Raw genomic sequence first — 17,808 nt, 5'->3', positions numbered from 1 at the left:
CACACATGATTATAAGATGTAGGTATACTGTGCTTACTGACATAAATTATCGTTCTTGAACATATTGGCGGTGGGGGAGCGGAGCTCTCCCCCATGCCAATACGTATGCAGATGAATGCAGTTGCAGTTGAGTGACCTGTGTTGTGGCTGTCTACAGGGAATGCACATATGTAGCTGTCTCGCAGCCCATTCCAGACGTCAATTGAAGACAGGTTTTCATGCAAATAGAGCAGTGTTGGACAGGCCTCGTGAAGGGGCCGCTCCCTCCCCCGCATGATAAGGCCCGAGCACCGGCTCTACCGGTGCCACCAGAAGAACCACCCCGGCAATCCACAGAAGCAACCCACAGCCCGCTCCAACGGGACGCCTGCCCCCCCGAACACCCCGACATCGGCCGGCCCGGGCCGTCGTCAGCAGCATTGCCCCGGCCCAGCCGCCATCTTGGACACTGCACCACGAGGCCGCGTGGCCTCAGCTCGACCTCAGCCCTGGGCCTGGCCAGGCCCCGACATCGAGGCACCACCACCCACCCAGGAGGTGAAGAGATCACTTGGCAGGTCAATGGGAGAAGAGAGTGTCGATGGCTCTCCCCCGCCAGGTGCCGATCACCCCCAGCCTCCCCGGGCGCTGGCTCCACCCCCCTGCTGGGTGTCTGGACTCCCTCATCCTGGACCTCCCGACCTCCAAGTGCGAGGGTCCGGACATCAAAGGGCGCCAGACCTATAACTGGGGCAGCTCCAGAGCAGGAAGGCAGTTGTATCCTGGAGTCAAGAGACACCTAGAAGAACTCATCCTTGACGGACTGCTGGCGCTGCCGCAGCCCTGCCTTGTGATTCATCGTTCCTGCCTGCTGGCGCTGCCACGGCCCTCTGCAACCTGCACCTTCGTCGGGACCTGCTGGCGCTGCCGCGGCCCATCCTCGTGAACCATCGCTCTTGCCTGCTGGCGCTGCCGCGGCCCTCTGCAACCTACACCTTCGTCGGGACCTGCTGGCGCTGCCGCGGCCCATCCTCGTGAACCATCGCTCCTGCCTGCTGGCGTCGCCGCGGCCCTCTGCAACCTACACCTTCGTCGGGACCTGCTGGCGCTGCCGTGGCCCATCCTTGTGTGAACCATCGCCTTTGCCGGCTGGCGCTGCCGCGGCCCTTCTCAAGTGAGACTTATCATCCTAGCCTGCTGGCGCTGCCGCGGCCCGACCTTCCAGAACTCCGAGCTCGAGGATTGTGAGCTACCCATCTTGCCAACCCGTACCAGACCGGTACCAAGACTGTCCTGCTACCCTTCCCCTTCCAGAGACTAGAATTGAGAGGACCCTCGTGTCCCGATCTCACTGTATCGCTGATATCCTTCCTTCAAGAATCGTATATAAAGAGTGTTGACCTCATCCTTGTGTGGTGTCCATCTGTGGGGGAGGAAGTTACTTGTCTGTACGATCGCTGGAGACGGCCCTCACCGGAGGCCTCTCCCCCTGTCCTCGGCCGACCCTCCAGGTCCCCGTCTAACATTGGTGGCCAGCGGCGCGATCCGAACCAACGCGTAATCGTACAGAGAGTAACTCACCCCACGACTCAACCACAATGACAACAAAAGAGAGCGGATCCACAGAGAAATTCCAGATGGAGAAACTAGAAGAGTACAACCACAGAGAGCTAAAGCAATTTTGCATAGAACTAGGCATTGCTACCACAGGACTGAGCACGAAAGAGGACTTCAAACACGCCCTGGAATCTTGGGCAGAGACGGGTATGGCCGTACCCCAAAACGAAAACCTCGAGGCGCCGGAAACGAACACCCCTCCGACAGAAGGAAGGAGATCGGGTCTCTCCCTGGAGGAGATCCGAGAACGAGAGAAAAGCAGACTCCATGAATTAGAGCTGGCACGGCTTTGGTTGGACGGAGAACTGAAATTGGCGGAACAAAAGATAACATTGGAACACTTGCGGCTCCGAGAGGAGCGGGAAGAGAAACAAAGGCAGAGGGAATTAGAAGAGAAAAAACTGGCATACGAACATGAGCGCAATCTAGCAGAAATAGAGCTTCGGAAACAAAATAAAGATCTCGGGGTGCCCGAGCGCCCGAACACTCCTGGCACTACAGACCCGAAAGTCCACATCCCCAAGGATGTCGTCAGAGAATATTATCGGAACGACGATATCCAGCAGTGGTTCAAAGCCTACGAGATAGCCATGACCTCCCACCGGATTTCTCGAAGTGACTGGGGAGCCGGGTTATGGGGGAGGTTCGTCAACGAAGGGCGCGACGCCCTGCTGCAACTCCCGGACCATCAGATGACCTCCTACGACCACATGAAGGCCGCCCTCCTCACTCGATATGGACTCACGCCCGAGATGTACCGCCAGCGGTTCCGCGACTGCAAACGGATCCCGGGTACAACTTGGGTAGAGTACGTGAACTTTTTCAGCAGAGCATTCGAGGGGTGGATCAAGGACAGCCAAGTAACCACCTGCGAACAACTCTTTAACCTCATTGTGTGGGAGCACCTCTCCAACAATTGCTTCGTCGAGCTCAGGCAGCACCTCCTCGACAGTAAACTGACTGAACCTCGGCAACTCGCCGCCGAAGCTGACTGATGGGAAAGCACTCGAGTTGCCCGAAGCCGGGCCAGTGAGCCAAACCGAACCAACCAAGGTCCCCATCTCCCCCGAGGAGGAGGAGGCCAGGGTCGGGGCAGAGACACCGTCCCGGCGGCTCCCGCCAGCAACACCCCGCCCCCGGCCGGTAGGGGAAACCCGCCGTTGCGTTCAGGGTTCCGAGCCAATGTTACTTGCCACCGGTGCCAGCGGACTGGCCACTATGCCAATGACCCTAACTGCCCGAAGAACCAGAGTCCTATACCCCGCCAGGTCGCTGCCGCCGCCCTGGGAGAAGAGCAAGCCCCCGAAGATTATGAAGAATACGAACAGGAACAGCCCGAGTGGGAACCCGCCGCCATGTCCCTGGTTTGCCTAGGGGAAAGAGACATGATCCCGCGGGCTCCCCTACCCGCCAACACGAGAAAATACAGCCAGTGGGTGAACATAAATGGGCGCAAGGCCGAAGCCCTGCGCGACACCGGGGCCAGTGTGACGGCAGTCCGCTGTCATCTGGTAACCCCAGAGCAGATCTTGCCAAACGTTCTTTGCCCCGTCCGATCAGCCGACAATTCAGAGAGCCTGTGTCGGATGGCCTGCGTCCCCTTCGAGTCGGGAGGAGTGTCCGGTATGCTGAAGGTGACTGTCCACGATGATGCCCCAGTGGACTGCCTCCTGGGAAACGACCTCGAAAGTTCCCCCTGGGCAGCCGTTGAAAGAAGAGAGCACCTGGGGATGTTGGGCCTCCCTGAATGGGCCTGCATAACGACCCAGTCCATGACCGCCCGCGCCATCCCCAGTCCCGAAGAACCCGAATGGCCAGAACCTCCTCCCCCGATCGTCCCGGAGGGAGACCCCCTAAGTACCAATCCCCCAGAGCAAAACGAAGAAGGGCCCGCTCAGCTCCAGGACCTTCCAGAACTGGCCCAGTGGCGTCAAGAGGGTGGACCCACCCAGGAACAATTCCGGCAAGAACAGAAGACCTGTCCCTCCCTAGAGGGACTCCAACAGCAAGCCCTCGCCCAGAGCGCAGGAGACACCGCAGGGGCACACTGGATCTATTGGGACAATGACCTGCTCTACAGCGAGCAAAGAATTGCTGAGCTGGGGGCCAGCCGGGTGCTGGTGGTGCCCCTCCGCTTCAGGGACTTCCTGTTGAACTTAGCGCACGATGTCCCCCTTGCTGGACACCTGGGACAAGACAAAACATACAATCGCCTGGTAACACACTTTTACTGGCCCAAAATGCGAAATGATGTCTCCAACCACTGCCGGGCCTGCCCCACCTGCCAGGCCAGCGGGAAGAGCGGCCGAAAAATCAAAGCACCCTTGCAACCATTTCCCATCGTCACCACCCCGTTCGAACGGGTGTGAATAGACATTGTGGGGCCCCTGGACCCCCGAACAGCACAGGGGCACCGGTTCATCCTGGTCCTGGTGGACCACGCCACCCGCTATCCCGAGCCATTACTCTTCGGACCGTGACAGCACCCATGGTAGGCCGAGCCCTAATGGGGATCTTCTCTCGAGTGGGCTTCCCCCGGGAAGTCGTCAACGACAGGGGCACGAACTTTATCTCAAAGTACATGAAGTCTCTCTGGCAGCAGTGCGGGGTTACCTACCGGTTCACGACCCCCTATCACCCGCAAGGAAACGGACTGGTCGAGCGGTTTAACCGCACTCTCAAGGAAATGATCATGGGCCTGGAAGAACCCCTACGTCGCCAATGGGACGTGCTGCTCCCGTGCCTCCTCTTCGCCTACCGAGAAGTTCCTCAGAAATCCCTCGGCTTCAGCCCCTTCGAGCTCCTGTACGGACACCCTGTCCGGGGCCCCCTCAGCCTGGTCAAGGAAGGATGGGAGATGGCCCCCCAGAAGACCCCTCCGGATGTATATAAGTATCTCCTGACCCTCCGCAACCAGACCCGGCGATTCAGGGAACTCGCCAAAGCCAATCTTGAGGCCAGTCAGGAGGACATGAAGAAATGGTACGATCAACATGCCTCCTCCATTGAGTTTGAGCCCGGCCAGCAAGTATGGGTGATGTCTCCAGTCGAACCTTGTGCCCTGCAGGACAAATGGACAGGACCCTTCAAGGTGATCGAGTGCAAGGGCCCTGTCACCTACCTAATAGACATGGAGTCCCCCCAGAACCCCCTCCGGGTCCTCCACGCCAACAGACTCAAACCCCACTTCGTATGCTCGGAGCTCAGCCTACTGATGGCATCAGATAGTGGGACGGAAGAAGACTCCGAGCTCCTCCCTGACCTACTGGGGACCCGTGAAAAAAATGGCTCAGTGGAAGGGGTCAGACTCTCCGACGCCTTGACCCCGGAACAACGCCAAGACTGTCGGGCTCTCCTGCTGCAATTTGCGAACCTGTTCTCCCTCACCCCAGGGGTCACCCCCTGGTGCCTTCACGACGTGAACACTGGGGATAGTCCACCTATTCGACACAGGGCGTACCGAGTACCGGATCGGGTGCGCACCTGCATCCAGGACGAAGTCTCTAAAATGCTGGCCCTAGGAGTGATAGCGCCATCTGACAGCCCCTGGGCCTGCCCAGTCGTACTGGTCCCCAAGGCTGCCGCCCCGGGCGTCGCCCCCGAGCTCCGATTCTGTGTAGACTATCGGGGCCTGAACGCTGCCACCGAACCAACGCTCACCCCATCCCCCGGGCAGATGAACTGGTTGACCGCATGGGGGCTGCCCGCTATCTGAGCATCTTTGATCTGACAGCAGGCTACTGGCAGATCGGCCTTACCCCCAGAGCCCAAGAACGATCCGCCTTCTCTACCCCGGATGGCCACTACCATTTCAAAGTGATGCCATTCGGCATGAAAAACGCTCCAGCTACCTTCCAACGACTCGTGAACCAGGTGTTGGCGGGCCTCGAAGAATTCAGCGCTGCCTACCTGGACGATATCGCTGTATACAGTCGTCACTGGGCGGACCACCTCCACCACCTCCGAGAAGTCCTGTACGCCCTCCAGCAGGCCAGTCTCACCATCAAGGCCAGCAAATGTCAGATTGGCCAAGGGTCCGTGACCTATCTCGGACACCAAGTAGGGAGCGGTCTGGTGGCCCCCCTTCAGCTCAAGATCGCTGCCATCCAGTCCTGGCAACCCCCTGTCAACCAACCCGAGGTCCGAGCCTTCCTAGGGCTCACCGGATACTACCGGCGGTTTGTAAAGGATTATGGCAGCATTGTGGGGCCCCTCACAGAACTCACATCCAAGAAGAACCCCAAAACCGTCAACTGGACTCCGGACTGTCAAGCGGCCTTCGAGAAGTTGAAGGCCGCCATGTGCACCGCTCCCGTGCTCCAGGCCCCCGACTACAGCTGGGAGTTCATCGTCCAGACGGACGCCTCAGATCATGGCATTGGGGCAGTACTCTCTCAACTCAACGCCGAGGGAGTCGACCAGCCAGTGGCCTTCATCAGCCGACGCCTGCTGCCTCGTGAGCAGCGCTGGAGCACCATAGAGCGGGAGGCCTTCGCAGTGGTATGGGCCCTCAAGAAACTCCGGCCCTACCTCTTCAGTACCCACTTCAGGGTACAGACAGACCACCGACCCCTGCAATGGCTGATGCAGATGCGGGGGGAGGACCCAAAACTGTTACGATGGTCCATCTCCTTGCAGGGGATGGACTTCTCTGTGGAGCATCGCCCAGGCCAGGACCACGCCAACGCAGACGGCCTGTCACGCTTCTTCCTCCTCGGCAAGGAGAGTACCCAGGAAGATGGGTGACTCTCCCTGCCTTCAGCTGGGGGGGACGCATGTTGGACAGGCCTCGTGAAGGGGCCGCTCCCTCCACCGCATGATAAGGCCCGAGCACCGGCTATACCGGTGCCACCAGAAGAACCACCCGGCAATCCACAGAAGCAACCCACAGCCCACTCCAACGGGACGCCTGCCACCCCGAACACCCCGACATCGGCCGGGACGGGCCGTCATCAGCAGCATTGCCCCGGCCCAGCCGCCATCTTGGACACTGCACCACGAGGCCGCATGGCCTCAGCTTGACCTCAGCCCTGGGCCTGGCCAGGCCCCAACATCGAGGCACCACCATCCACCCAGGAGGTGAAGAGACCACTTGGCAGGTCAATGGGAGAAGAGAGTGTCGATGGCTCTCCCCTGCCAGGTGCCGATCACCCCCAGCCTCCCCGGGTGCTGGCTCCACCCCCCCGCTGGGTGTCTGGACTCCCTCATCCCGGACCTCCCGACCTCCAAGTGCGAGGGTCCGGACATCAAGGGGCGCCAGACCTATAACTGGGGCAGCTCCAGAGCAGGAAGGCAGTTGTATCCTGGAGTCGAGAGACACCTAGAGGAACTCATCCTTGACGGACTGCTGGCGCTGCCGCAGCCCTGCCTTGTGAATCATCGTTCCTGCCTGCTGGCGCTGCTGCGGCCCTCTGCAACCTGCACCTTCGTCGGGACCTGCTGGCGCTGCCGCGGCCCATCCTCGTGAACCATCGCTCCGGCCTGCTGGCGCTGCCGCGGCCCTCTGCAACCTACACCTTCATCGGGACCTGCTGGCGCTGCCGCGGCCCATCCTCGTGAACCATCGCTCCTGCCTGTTGGCGTCGCCGCGGCCTTCTGCAACCTACACCTTCGTCGGGACCTGCTGGCGCTGCCGCGGCCCATCCTTGTGTGAACCATCGCCTTTGCCGGCTGGCGCTGCCGCGGCCCTTCTCAAGTGAGACTTATCATCCTAGCCTGCTGGCGCTGCCGCGGCCCGACCTTCCAGAACTCCGAGCTCGAGGATTGTGAGCTACCCATCTTGCCAACCCGTACCAGACCGGTACCAAGACTGTCCCGCTACCCTTCCCCTTCCAGAGACTAGAATTGAGAGGACCTTTGTGTCCCGATCTCACTGTATCGCTGATATCCTTGCTTCAAGAATCGCATATAAAGAGTGTTGACCTAATCTTTGTGTGGTGTCCATCTGTGGGGGGGGAAGTTACTTGTCTGTATGATCGCTGGAGACGGCCCTCACCGGAGGCCTCTCCCCCTGTCTTCGGCCGACCCTCCAGGTCCCCGTCTAACAAGCAGTAAGTGCAGAGAAATGCTCACTCTCTAAAAATGGCATTTATACAATAGTAAAATTAAATCCAACCTCACCAGTAGATAGGATTTATCAATAAATAAATAAAGCTTCTCCTCTCTGATATGGAATTACCCCCCAAAAAATATAAGGGAATACCCAATGCTAACCCCACAGTCAGTTGTTGTGGCCGAGTGGTTAATGCGATGGACTAGAAATCCATTGGGGTCTCCCCGCGCAGGTTCAAATCCTGCAGACAACGAGAGTCTTTTTAACATCGGCTACAATTTCAGAAGTTAACCTTTAGTATTTCTCCATTTCAGTTTTATAAATAGGTGGCTTATTTTGGTGTCACTATTGCCATATCGCATATTTATTATCGCTCCCCCTTTCATATCTTTGCTATAACTCTCGTCCTTCATTAGCGCTGGTGCAAACGCTTCAAATTATTATACCCTGGCTCTCTCGGTCATACCTGTGCATGCACTTGAAACTTACTTTACCAATAAAAGAAGCAAATAGAGAAATAAAATAAAAGTGCTAGCTGGATTAGGCAAACACACTTCATAAAACTGCATTTTCTTTTCTATTCTCCCCCGTGTTACAAGCTTAACTGCTCCCTGTGTAATTTCTCTTAACCTGCTGTTCCTGGAAGAGAATTTCATTTACAAGCTCTTTCTGTGTTTTTTCCTAGTCTTTTCTTTCCCTTTTCTTAGATTTGTAACTGTTCCTTTACATGCTCTATTTAGGCGCCATTAATCTCATTTGAGCTCCTTGTACCTGCTGCTGTTTTCTCCACACCTCATACTGTCTTTTCCCTCTTTCGCTCTTTCCCTGCGGTTGGTGGCAACTTTCCAAAGCGTCTGATGCCCCAATGTTCCTTCGTCTTGTTGTCAGACGAGAATTTAAAAAGCAACAAAATTAACAAGCCTTTACCACTCACACATGGCAGAAGTTTATACTTTAATTCAATGAGCTAAGAAAAGTGTGTTGTGGGGCCCCTACGAGCCATGGTGCTTGCTTCATCATAATTAGGCATGCAGTCATTAGCCACAGCTCTGATTATGGGTCACTGAGGTCAGTTTCAATAATTCCCCAAAAACCTAACCATGCAGTCCCCCCTAACTGTGTAGTTATCTTGCTTTACTGCTGTTTGTGTGATTAGCTGGGAGGAGCTCACGGCAGCATCCTCCCAATAAAAGTGTAGATGGACCGTTCCTTAACTCTTTCTTGCTTCACATACAGATGGCTTGAGGAGGTACAGGGGAGATGCAGGTCTAATAAACAGAATATAATATCTGCGCCAGGTGTGTTTCTCTGCATTGGTGTCCCATCACAGGCCCACCAGTGTATGTGTGATCTTTGACTCCTGCCAGTTCACAAGCAGGCGGCCAGGAAACGGTGTCAGCCTATCAACCACTGAGGAGATAAAGCCTTTGTATAAGGAATGAGGAAGCAATGAACACATTCAGCCTATCACAGGAGTAGCCCTGAGTGTTCCGTATTATAATTTCTTCATGTCACTGTAAGTTATTGAGCCCAAGTAGCTCGCCGTGATCGTATAGTGGTTATTACTCTGCGTTGTGGCCGCAGCAACCTCGCTTCGAATCCGAGTCAAGGCATTGTGGTTGGCAATGTCACGGCAGTTGGGTTTTTCCTTTACAGAATTCCCAAATGTACCAGTTGTTTTTGTAAAATGTCTATTAAAAACAGATCCTTTTCAATATTTAAACGATCTAAAGACAAATTATTTAAACACACATGATTATAAGATGTAGGTATACTGTACTTACTGACATAAATTATCGTTCTTGAACATATTTGCGGTAAGGGGAGCGGAGCTCTCCCCCAGGCCAATCAGAATGCAGATGAATGCAGTTGCAGTTGAGTGACCTGTGTTGTGGCTGTCTACAGGGAATGCACATATGTAGCTGTCTCGCAGCCCAATCCAGACGTCAATTGAAGACAGTTTTTCATGCAAATAGAGCAGTAAGTGCAGAGAAATGCTCACTCTCTAAAAATGGCATTTTTACAATAGTAAGATTAAATCCAACCTCACCAGTAGATAGGATTTATCAATAAATAAATAAAGCTTCTCCTCTCTGATATGGAATTACCCCCCAAAAAGTATAAGGGAATACCCAATGCTAACCTATGAGAGGGGCAGACCTCACAGTAGTGAAAAATGTAATAGACTGTTTGATACTACTAGGACATACAAACTACCACAGTACATGTCTTACCTTTTACTTACATAGCATGATGCCCCTAGGACTACTTAGGGCCTACCTTAGGGGTTACTGATATGTAATAAAATTGGAGTTTAAGGCTTGGAAAGTAGTTTTAAATGCCAAGTCGAAGTGGCAGTACACTGCAGCACAGGCACTGCAGTAGCAGGCTTGAGACAGGTTTGAAATCCTATTTCTTTGGGCGGCACAATCAGTCCCTGGGTATATGGTATACCACTTTACAAGGGGCTTTCAAGTAAATTAAATCTGTCAGTCAGGTATACTCCAATTATACACATGATTAGGGAAGAAGCATGTGCACTTCAGCACTGATTAGTAGCGATAAAGTGATCAGAGTCCTAAGGCCAACAAAAAGATACAGCAAAATGCGGAGGTGAAAAGCAATAAGGTGGGGTTGGGACCACCTTAAGAATGCAAGGTCTAACAAAAACGAACTAAGGATAACATGAGTAAAACATCAGGTTTCTCTACAGCATTTGGTGAGACAAGTGGGCCTTCTTTTAACTTCCATAAATGCAACCTTTCCCGGACCCCTTTATTATATAGCTCTTCAAGGAAAAAATATAAAGCACTTACAAAGGAGCCTCAAATACTCAAAGATGGTAGACTTCTGTAATATGGGTCATATACTAAAAGCAGCACGAAAACAGAGTGCAATAGGGTCCAAAAAACTTGAGTGACCCATGAGAGTATGCATGCAAGCCTATGGTATTCCAAACTAGAGATATACCAATGCAATTTTAGTTTTTAGGAGAGAATGTGCCTGCTGAAAAAAACATTATTTTTAAAAACTGCATTGCAGAATATCAGGAATTTGCTGTGGGACACCTTGAAAACTTGCATACAGATTATGTGCACATGCCTTACAATCAGTTGTTGTGGCCGAGTGGTTAAGGCGATGGACTAGAAATCCATTGGGGTCTCCCCGCGCAGGTTTGAATCCTGCCGACAACGAGAATCTTTTTAACATCGGCTACAATTTCAGAAGTTAACCTTTAGTATTTCTTCCATGTCAGTTTTATAAATAGGTGGCTTATTTTGGTGGCAGTATTGCCATATCACATATTTATTATCGCTCCCCCTTTCATATATTTGCTATAACTCTCGTCCTTCATTAGCGCTGGTGCAAATGCTTCAAATTATTATACCCTGGCTCTCTCGGTCATACCTGTGCATGCACTTGAAACTTACTTTACCAATAAAAGAAGCAAATAGAGAAATAAAATAAAAGTGCTAGCTGGATTAGGCAAACACACTTCATAAAACTGCATTTTCTTTTCTATTCTCCCCCGTGTTACAAGCTTAACTGCTCCCTGTGTAATTTCTCTTAACCTGCTGTTCCTGGAAGAGAATTTCATCTACAAGCTCTTTCTGTGTTTTTTCCTAGTCTTTTCTTTCCCTTTTCTTAGATTTGTAACTGTTCCTTTACGTGCTCTATTTAGGCGCCATTAATCTCATGTGAGCTCCTTGTACCTGCTGCTGTTTTCTCCACACCTCATACTGTCTTTTCCCTCTTTCGCTCTTTCCCTGCGGTTGGTGGCTACTTTCCAAAGCGTCTGATGCCCCAATGTTCCTTCGTCTTGTTGTCAGACGTGATTTTGAAAAGCAACAAAATTAACAAGCCTTTACCACTCACACATGGCAGAAGTTTATACTTTAATTCAATGAGCTAAGAAAAGTGTGTTGTGGGGCCCCTACGAGTTATGGTGCTTGCTTCATCATAATTAGGCATGCAGTCATTAGCCACAGCTCTGATTATGGGTCACTGAGGTCAGTTTCAATAATTCCTCAAAAACCTAACCATGCAGTCCCCCCTAACTGTGTAGTTATCTTGCTTTACTGCTGTTTGTGTGATTAGCTGGGAGGAGCTCACGGCAGCATCCTCCCAATAAAAGTGTAGATGGGCCGTTCCTTAACTCTTTCTTGCTTCACATACAGATGGCTTGAGGAGGTACAGGGGAGATGCAGGTCTAATAAACAGAATAGAATATCTGCGCCAGGTGTGTTTCTCTGCATTGGTGTCCCATCACAGGCCCACCAGTGTATGTGTGATCTTTGACTCCTGCCAGTTCACAAGCAGGCGGCCAGGAAACGGTTTCAGCCTATCAACCACTGAGGGGATAAAGCCTTTGTATAAGGAATGAGGAAGCAATGAACACATTCAGCCTATCACAGGAGTAGCCCTCAGTGTTCCGAATTATAATTTCTTCATGTCACTGTATGTTATTGAGCCCAAGTAGCTCGCCGTGATCGTATAGTGGTTAGTACTCTGCGTTGTGGCCACAGCAACCTCGGTTCGAATCCGAGTCACGGCATTGTGGTTGGCAATGTCACGGCAGTTGGGTTTTTCCTTTACAGAATTCCCAAATGTACCAGTTGTTTTTGTAAAATGTATATTAAAAACAGATCCTTTTCAATATTTAAATGATCTAACGACAAATTATTTAAACACACATGAATATAAGATGTAGGTATACTGTACTTACTGACGTAAATTATCGTTCTTGAACTTATTTGCGGTAAGGGGAGTGGAGCTCTCCCCCAGGCCAATCAGAATGCAGATGAATGCAGTTGCAGTTGAGTGACGTGTGTTGTGGCTGTCTACAGGGAATGCACATATGTAGCTGTCTCGCAGCCCAATCCAGATGTCAATTGAAGACAGGTTTACATGCAAATAGAGCAGTAAGTGCAGAGAAATGCTCACTCTCTAAAAATGGCATTTATACAATAGTAAGATTAAATCCAACTTCACCAGTAGATAGGATTTACCAATAAATAAATAAAGCTTCTCCTCTCTGATATGGAATTACCCCCCAAAAAGTATAAGGGCATACCCAATGCTAACCTTTGAGAGGGGCAGACCTCACAGTAGTGAAAAATGTAATAGACTGTTTGATACTACTAGGATATACAAACTACCACAGTACATGTCTTACCTTTTACTTACATAGCATGATGCCCCTAGGACTACCTAGGGCCTACCTTAGGGGTTACTGATATGTAATAAAATTGGAGTTTAAGGCTTGGCAAGTAGTTTTAAATGCCAAGTCGAAGTGGCAGTACACTGCAGCACAGGCACTGCAGTAGCAGGCTTGAGACAGGTTTGAAATGCTATTTCTTTGGGCGGCACAATCAGTCCCTGGGTATATGGTATACCGCTTTACAAGGGGCTTTCAAGTAAATTAAATCTGTCAGTCAGGTGTACTCCAATTATACACATGATTAGGGAAGAAGCACGTGCACTTCAGCACTGATTAGTAGCGATAAAGTGATCAGAGTCCTAAGGCCAACAAAAAGATACAGCAAAATGCCGAGGTGAAAAGCAATAAGGTGGGGTTGGGACCACCTTAAGAATGCAAGGTCTAACAAAAACGAACTAAGGATAACATGAGTAAAACATCAGGTTTCTCTACAGCATTTGGTGAGACAAGTGGGCCTTCTTTTATCTTCCATAAATGCAATCTTTCCCGGACCTCTTTATTATATAGCTCTTCAAGGAAAAAATATAAAGCACTTACAAAGGAGCCTCAAATACTCAAAGATGGTAGACTTCTGTAATATGGGCCATATACTAAAAGCAGCACGAAAACAGAGTGTAATAGGGGCCAAAAAACTTGAGTGACCCATGAGAGTATGCATGCAAGCCTATGGTATTCCAAACTAGAGATATACGCATGCAATTTTTGTTTTTAGGAGAGAATGTGCCTGCTGAAAAAAACATTATTTTTAAAAAGTGCATTGCAGAATATCAGGAATTTGCTGTGGGACACCTTAAAAACTTGCATACAGATTATGTGCACACGCCTTGCAGTCAGTTGTTGTGGCCGAGTGGTTAAGGCGATGGACTAGATATCCATTGGGGTCTCCCCGCGCAGGTTCGAATCCTGCCGACAACGACAATCTTTTCAACATCGGCTACAATTTCAGAAGTTAACCTATAGTATTTCTTCCATGTCAGTTTTATAAATAGGTGGCTTATTTTGGTGTCACTATTGCCATATCACATATTTATTATCGCTCTCCCTTTTTATATCTTTGCTATAACTCTCGTCCTTCATTAGCGCTGGTGCAAACGCTTCAAATTATTATACCCTGGCTCTCTCGGTCATACCTGTGCATGCACTTGAAACTTACTTTACCAATAAAAGAAGCAAATAGAGAAATAAAATAAAAGTGCTAGCTGGATTAGGCAAACACACTTCATGAAACTGCATTTTCTTTTCTATTCTCCCCCGTGTTACAAGCTTAACTGCTCCCTGTGTAATTTCTCTTAACCTGCTGTTCCTGGAAGAGAATTTCATCTACAAGCTCTTTCTGTGTTTTTTCCTAGTCTTTTCTTTCCCTTTTCTTAGATTTGTAACTGTTCCTTTACGTGCTCTATTTAGGCGCCATTAATCTCATTTGAGCTCCTTGTACCTGCTGCTGTTTTCTCCACACCTCATACTGTCTTTTCCCTCTTTCTCTCTTTCTCTGCGGTTGGTGGCTACTTTCCAAAGCGTCTGATGCCCCAATGTTCCTTCGTCTTGTTGTCAGACGTGAATTTGAAAAGCAACAAAATTAACAAGCTTTTACCACTCACACATGGCAGAAGTTTATACTTTAATTCAATGAGCTAAGAAAAGTGTGTTGTGGGGCCCCTACGAGTTATGGTGCTTGCTTCATCATAATTAGGCATGCAGTCATTAGCCACAGCTCTGATTATGGGTCACTGAGGTCAGTTTCAATAATTCCTCAAAAACCTAACCATGCAGTCCCCCCTAACTGTGTAGTTATCTTGCTTTACTGCTGTTTGTGTGATTAGCTGGGAGGAGCTCACGGCAGCATCCTCCCAATAAAAGTGTAGATGGACCGTTCCTTAACTCTTTCTTGCTTCACAAACAGATGGCTTGAGGAGGTACAGGGGAGATGCAGGTCTAATAAACAGAATAGAATATCTGCGCCAGGTGTGTTTCTCTGCATTGGTGTCCCATCACAGGCCCACCAGTGTATGTGTGATCTTTGACTCCTGCCAGTTCACAAGCAGGCGGCCAGGAAACGGTTTCAGCCTATCAACCACTGAGGGGATAAAGCCTTTGTATAAGGAATGAGGAAGCAATGAACACATTCAGCCTATCACAGGAGTAGCCCTGAGTGTTCCGAATTATAATTTCTTCATGTCACTGTATGTTATTGAGCCCAAGTAGCTCGCCGTGATCGTATAGTGGTTAGTACTCTGCGTTGTGGCCACAGCAACCTCGGTTCGAATCCGAGTCACGGCATTGTGGTTGGCAATGTCACGGCAGTTGGGTTTTTCCTTTACAGAATTCCCAAATGTACCAGTTGTTTTTGTAAAATGTATATTAAAAACAGATCCTTTTCAATATTTAAATGATCTAACGACAAATTATTTAAACACACATGAATATAAGATGTAGGTATACTGTACTTACTGACGTAAATTATCGTTCTTGAACTTATTTGCGGTAAGGGGAGTGGAGCTCTCCCCCAGGCCAATCAGAATGCAGATGAATGCAGTTGCAGTTGAGTGACGTGTGTTGTGGCTGTCTACAGGGAATGCACATATGTAGCTGTCTCGCAGCCCAATCCAGATGTCAATTGAAGACATGTTTACATGCAAATAGAGCAGTAAGTGCAGAGAAATGCTCACTCTCTAAAAATGGCATTTATACAATAGTAAGATTAAATCCAACTTCACCAGTAGATAGGATTTACCAATAAATAAATAAAGCTTCTCCTCTCTGATATGGAATTACCCCCCAAAAAGTATAAGGGCATACCCAATGCTAACCTTTGAGAGGGGCAGACCTCACAGTAGTGAAAAATGTAATAGACTGTTTGATACTACTAGGATATACAAACTACCACAGTACATGTCTTACCTTTTACTTACATAGCATGATGCCCCTAGGACTACCTAGGGCCTACCTTAGGGGTTACTGATATGTAATAAAATTGGAGTTTAAGGCTTGGCAAGTAGTTTTAAATGCCAAGTCGAAGTGGCAGTACACTGCAGCACAGGCACTGCAGTAGCAGGCTTGAGACAGGTTTGAAATGCTATTTCTTTGGGCGGCACAATCAGTCCCTGGGTATATGGTATACCGCTTTACAAGGGGCTTTCAAGTAAATTAAATCTGTCAGTCAGGTGTACTCCAATTATACACATGATTAGGGAAGAAGCACGTGCACTTCAGCACTGATTAGTAGCGATAAAGTGATCAGAGTCCTAAGGCCAACAAAAAGATACAGCAAAATGCGGAGGTGAAAAGCAATAAGGTGGGGTTGGGACCACCTTAAGAATGCAAGGTCTAACAAAAACGAACTAAGGATAACATGAGTAAAACATCAGGTTTCTCTACAGCATTTGGTGAGACAAGTGGGCCTTCTTTTATCTTCCATAAATGCAATCTTTCCCGGACCCCTTTATTATATAGCTCTTCAAGAAAAAAATATAAAGCACTTACAAAGGAGCCTCAAATACTCAAAGATGGTAGACCTCTGTAATATGGGCCATATACTAAAAGCAGCATGAAAACAGAGTGCAATAGGGTCCAAAAAACTTGAGTGACCCATGAGAGTATGCATGCAAGCCTATGGTATTCCAAACTAGAGATATACGCATGCAATTTTTGTTTTTAGGAGAGAATGTGCCTGCTGAAAAAAACATTATTTTTAAAAAGTGCATTGCAGAATATCAGGAATTTGCTGTGGGACACCTTGAAAACTTGCATACAGATTATGTGCACACACCTTGCAGTCAGTTGTTGTGGCCGAGTGGTTAAGGCGATGGACTAAAAATCCATTGGGGTCTCCCCGCGCAGGTTCGAATCCTGCCGACAACGACAATCTTTTCAACATCGGCTACAATTTCAGAAGTTAACCTATAGTATTTCTTCCATGTCAGTTTTATAAATAGGTGGCTTATTTTGGTGTCACTATTGCCATATCACATATTTATTATCGCTCTCCCTTTTTATATCTTTGCTATAACTCTCGTCCTTCATTAGCGCTGGTGCAAATGCTTCAAATTATTATACCCTGGCTCTCTCGGTCATACCTGTGCATGCACTTGAAACTTACTTTACCAATAAAAGAAGCAAATAGAGAAATAAAATAAAAGTGCTAGCTGGATTAGGCAAACACACTTCATGAAACTGCATTTTCTTTTCTATTCTCCCCCGTGTTACAAGCTTAACTGCTCCCTGTGTAATTTCTCTTAACCTGCTGTTCCTGGAAGAGAATTTCATCTACAAGCTCTTTCTGTGTTTTTTCCTAGTCTTTTCTTTCCCTTTTCTTAGATTTGTAACTGTTCCTTTACGTGCTCTATTTAGGCGCCATTAATCTCATTTGAGCTCCTTGTACCTGCTGCTGTTTTCTCCACACCTCATACTGTCTTTTCCCTCTTTCTCTCTTTCTCTGCGGTTGGTTGCTACTTTCCAAAGCGTCTGATGCCCCAATGTTCCTTCGTCTTGTTGTCAGACGTGAATTTGAAAAGCAACAAAATTAACAAGCTTTCACCACTCACACATGGCAGAAGTTTATACTTTAATTCAATGAGCTAAGAAAAGTGTGTTGTGGGGCCCCTACGAGTTATGGTGCTTGCTTCATCATAATTAGGCATGCAGTCATTAGCCACAGCTCTGATTATGGGTCACTGAGGTCAGTTTCAATAATTCCTCAAAAACCTAACCATGCAGTCCCCCCTAACTGTGTAGTTATCTTGCTTTACTGCTGTTTGTGTGATTAGCTGGGAGGAGCTCACGGCAGCATCCTCCCAATAAAAGTGTAGATGGACCGTTCCTTAACTCTTTCTTGCTTCACATACAGATGGCTTGAGGAGGTACAGGGGAGATGCAGGTCTAATAAACAGAATAGAATATCTGCGCCAGGTGTGTTTCTCTGCATTGGTGTCCCATCACAGGC

At 49.3% G+C, this 17,808-nt stretch overlaps 3 non-coding genes across 3 annotated transcripts; all 3 read left to right on the top strand.

Annotated features, from left to right (window-relative positions):
* Window positions 1-10,760: 10,760 nt before the first annotated feature.
* Window positions 10,761-10,842, top strand: TRNAS-AGA (transfer RNA serine (anticodon AGA)). Its single transcript has one exon. It is a non-coding gene; the product is annotated as a tRNA-Ser (tRNA).
* A 2,860-nt stretch (window positions 10,843-13,702) lies between these two features.
* On the top strand, window positions 13,703-13,784 carry TRNAS-AGA (transfer RNA serine (anticodon AGA)). Its single transcript has one exon. It is a non-coding gene; the product is annotated as a tRNA-Ser (tRNA).
* Window positions 13,785-16,645: 2,861 nt separating this feature from the next.
* On the top strand, window positions 16,646-16,727 carry TRNAF-AAA (transfer RNA phenylalanine (anticodon AAA)). Its single transcript has one exon. It is a non-coding gene; the product is annotated as a tRNA-Phe (tRNA).
* Window positions 16,728-17,808: the final 1,081 nt, after the last annotated feature.

Source organism: Lissotriton vulgaris, chromosome 1_1 (genome assembly GCF_964263255.1).
Source record: "Lissotriton vulgaris chromosome 1_1, aLisVul1.2, whole genome shotgun sequence".
NCBI lineage: Eukaryota > Metazoa > Chordata > Amphibia > Caudata > Salamandridae > Lissotriton > Lissotriton vulgaris.
Note: the sequence above shows the minus strand (reverse complement) of the source record. Positions and strands in the feature narration are given on the sequence as shown.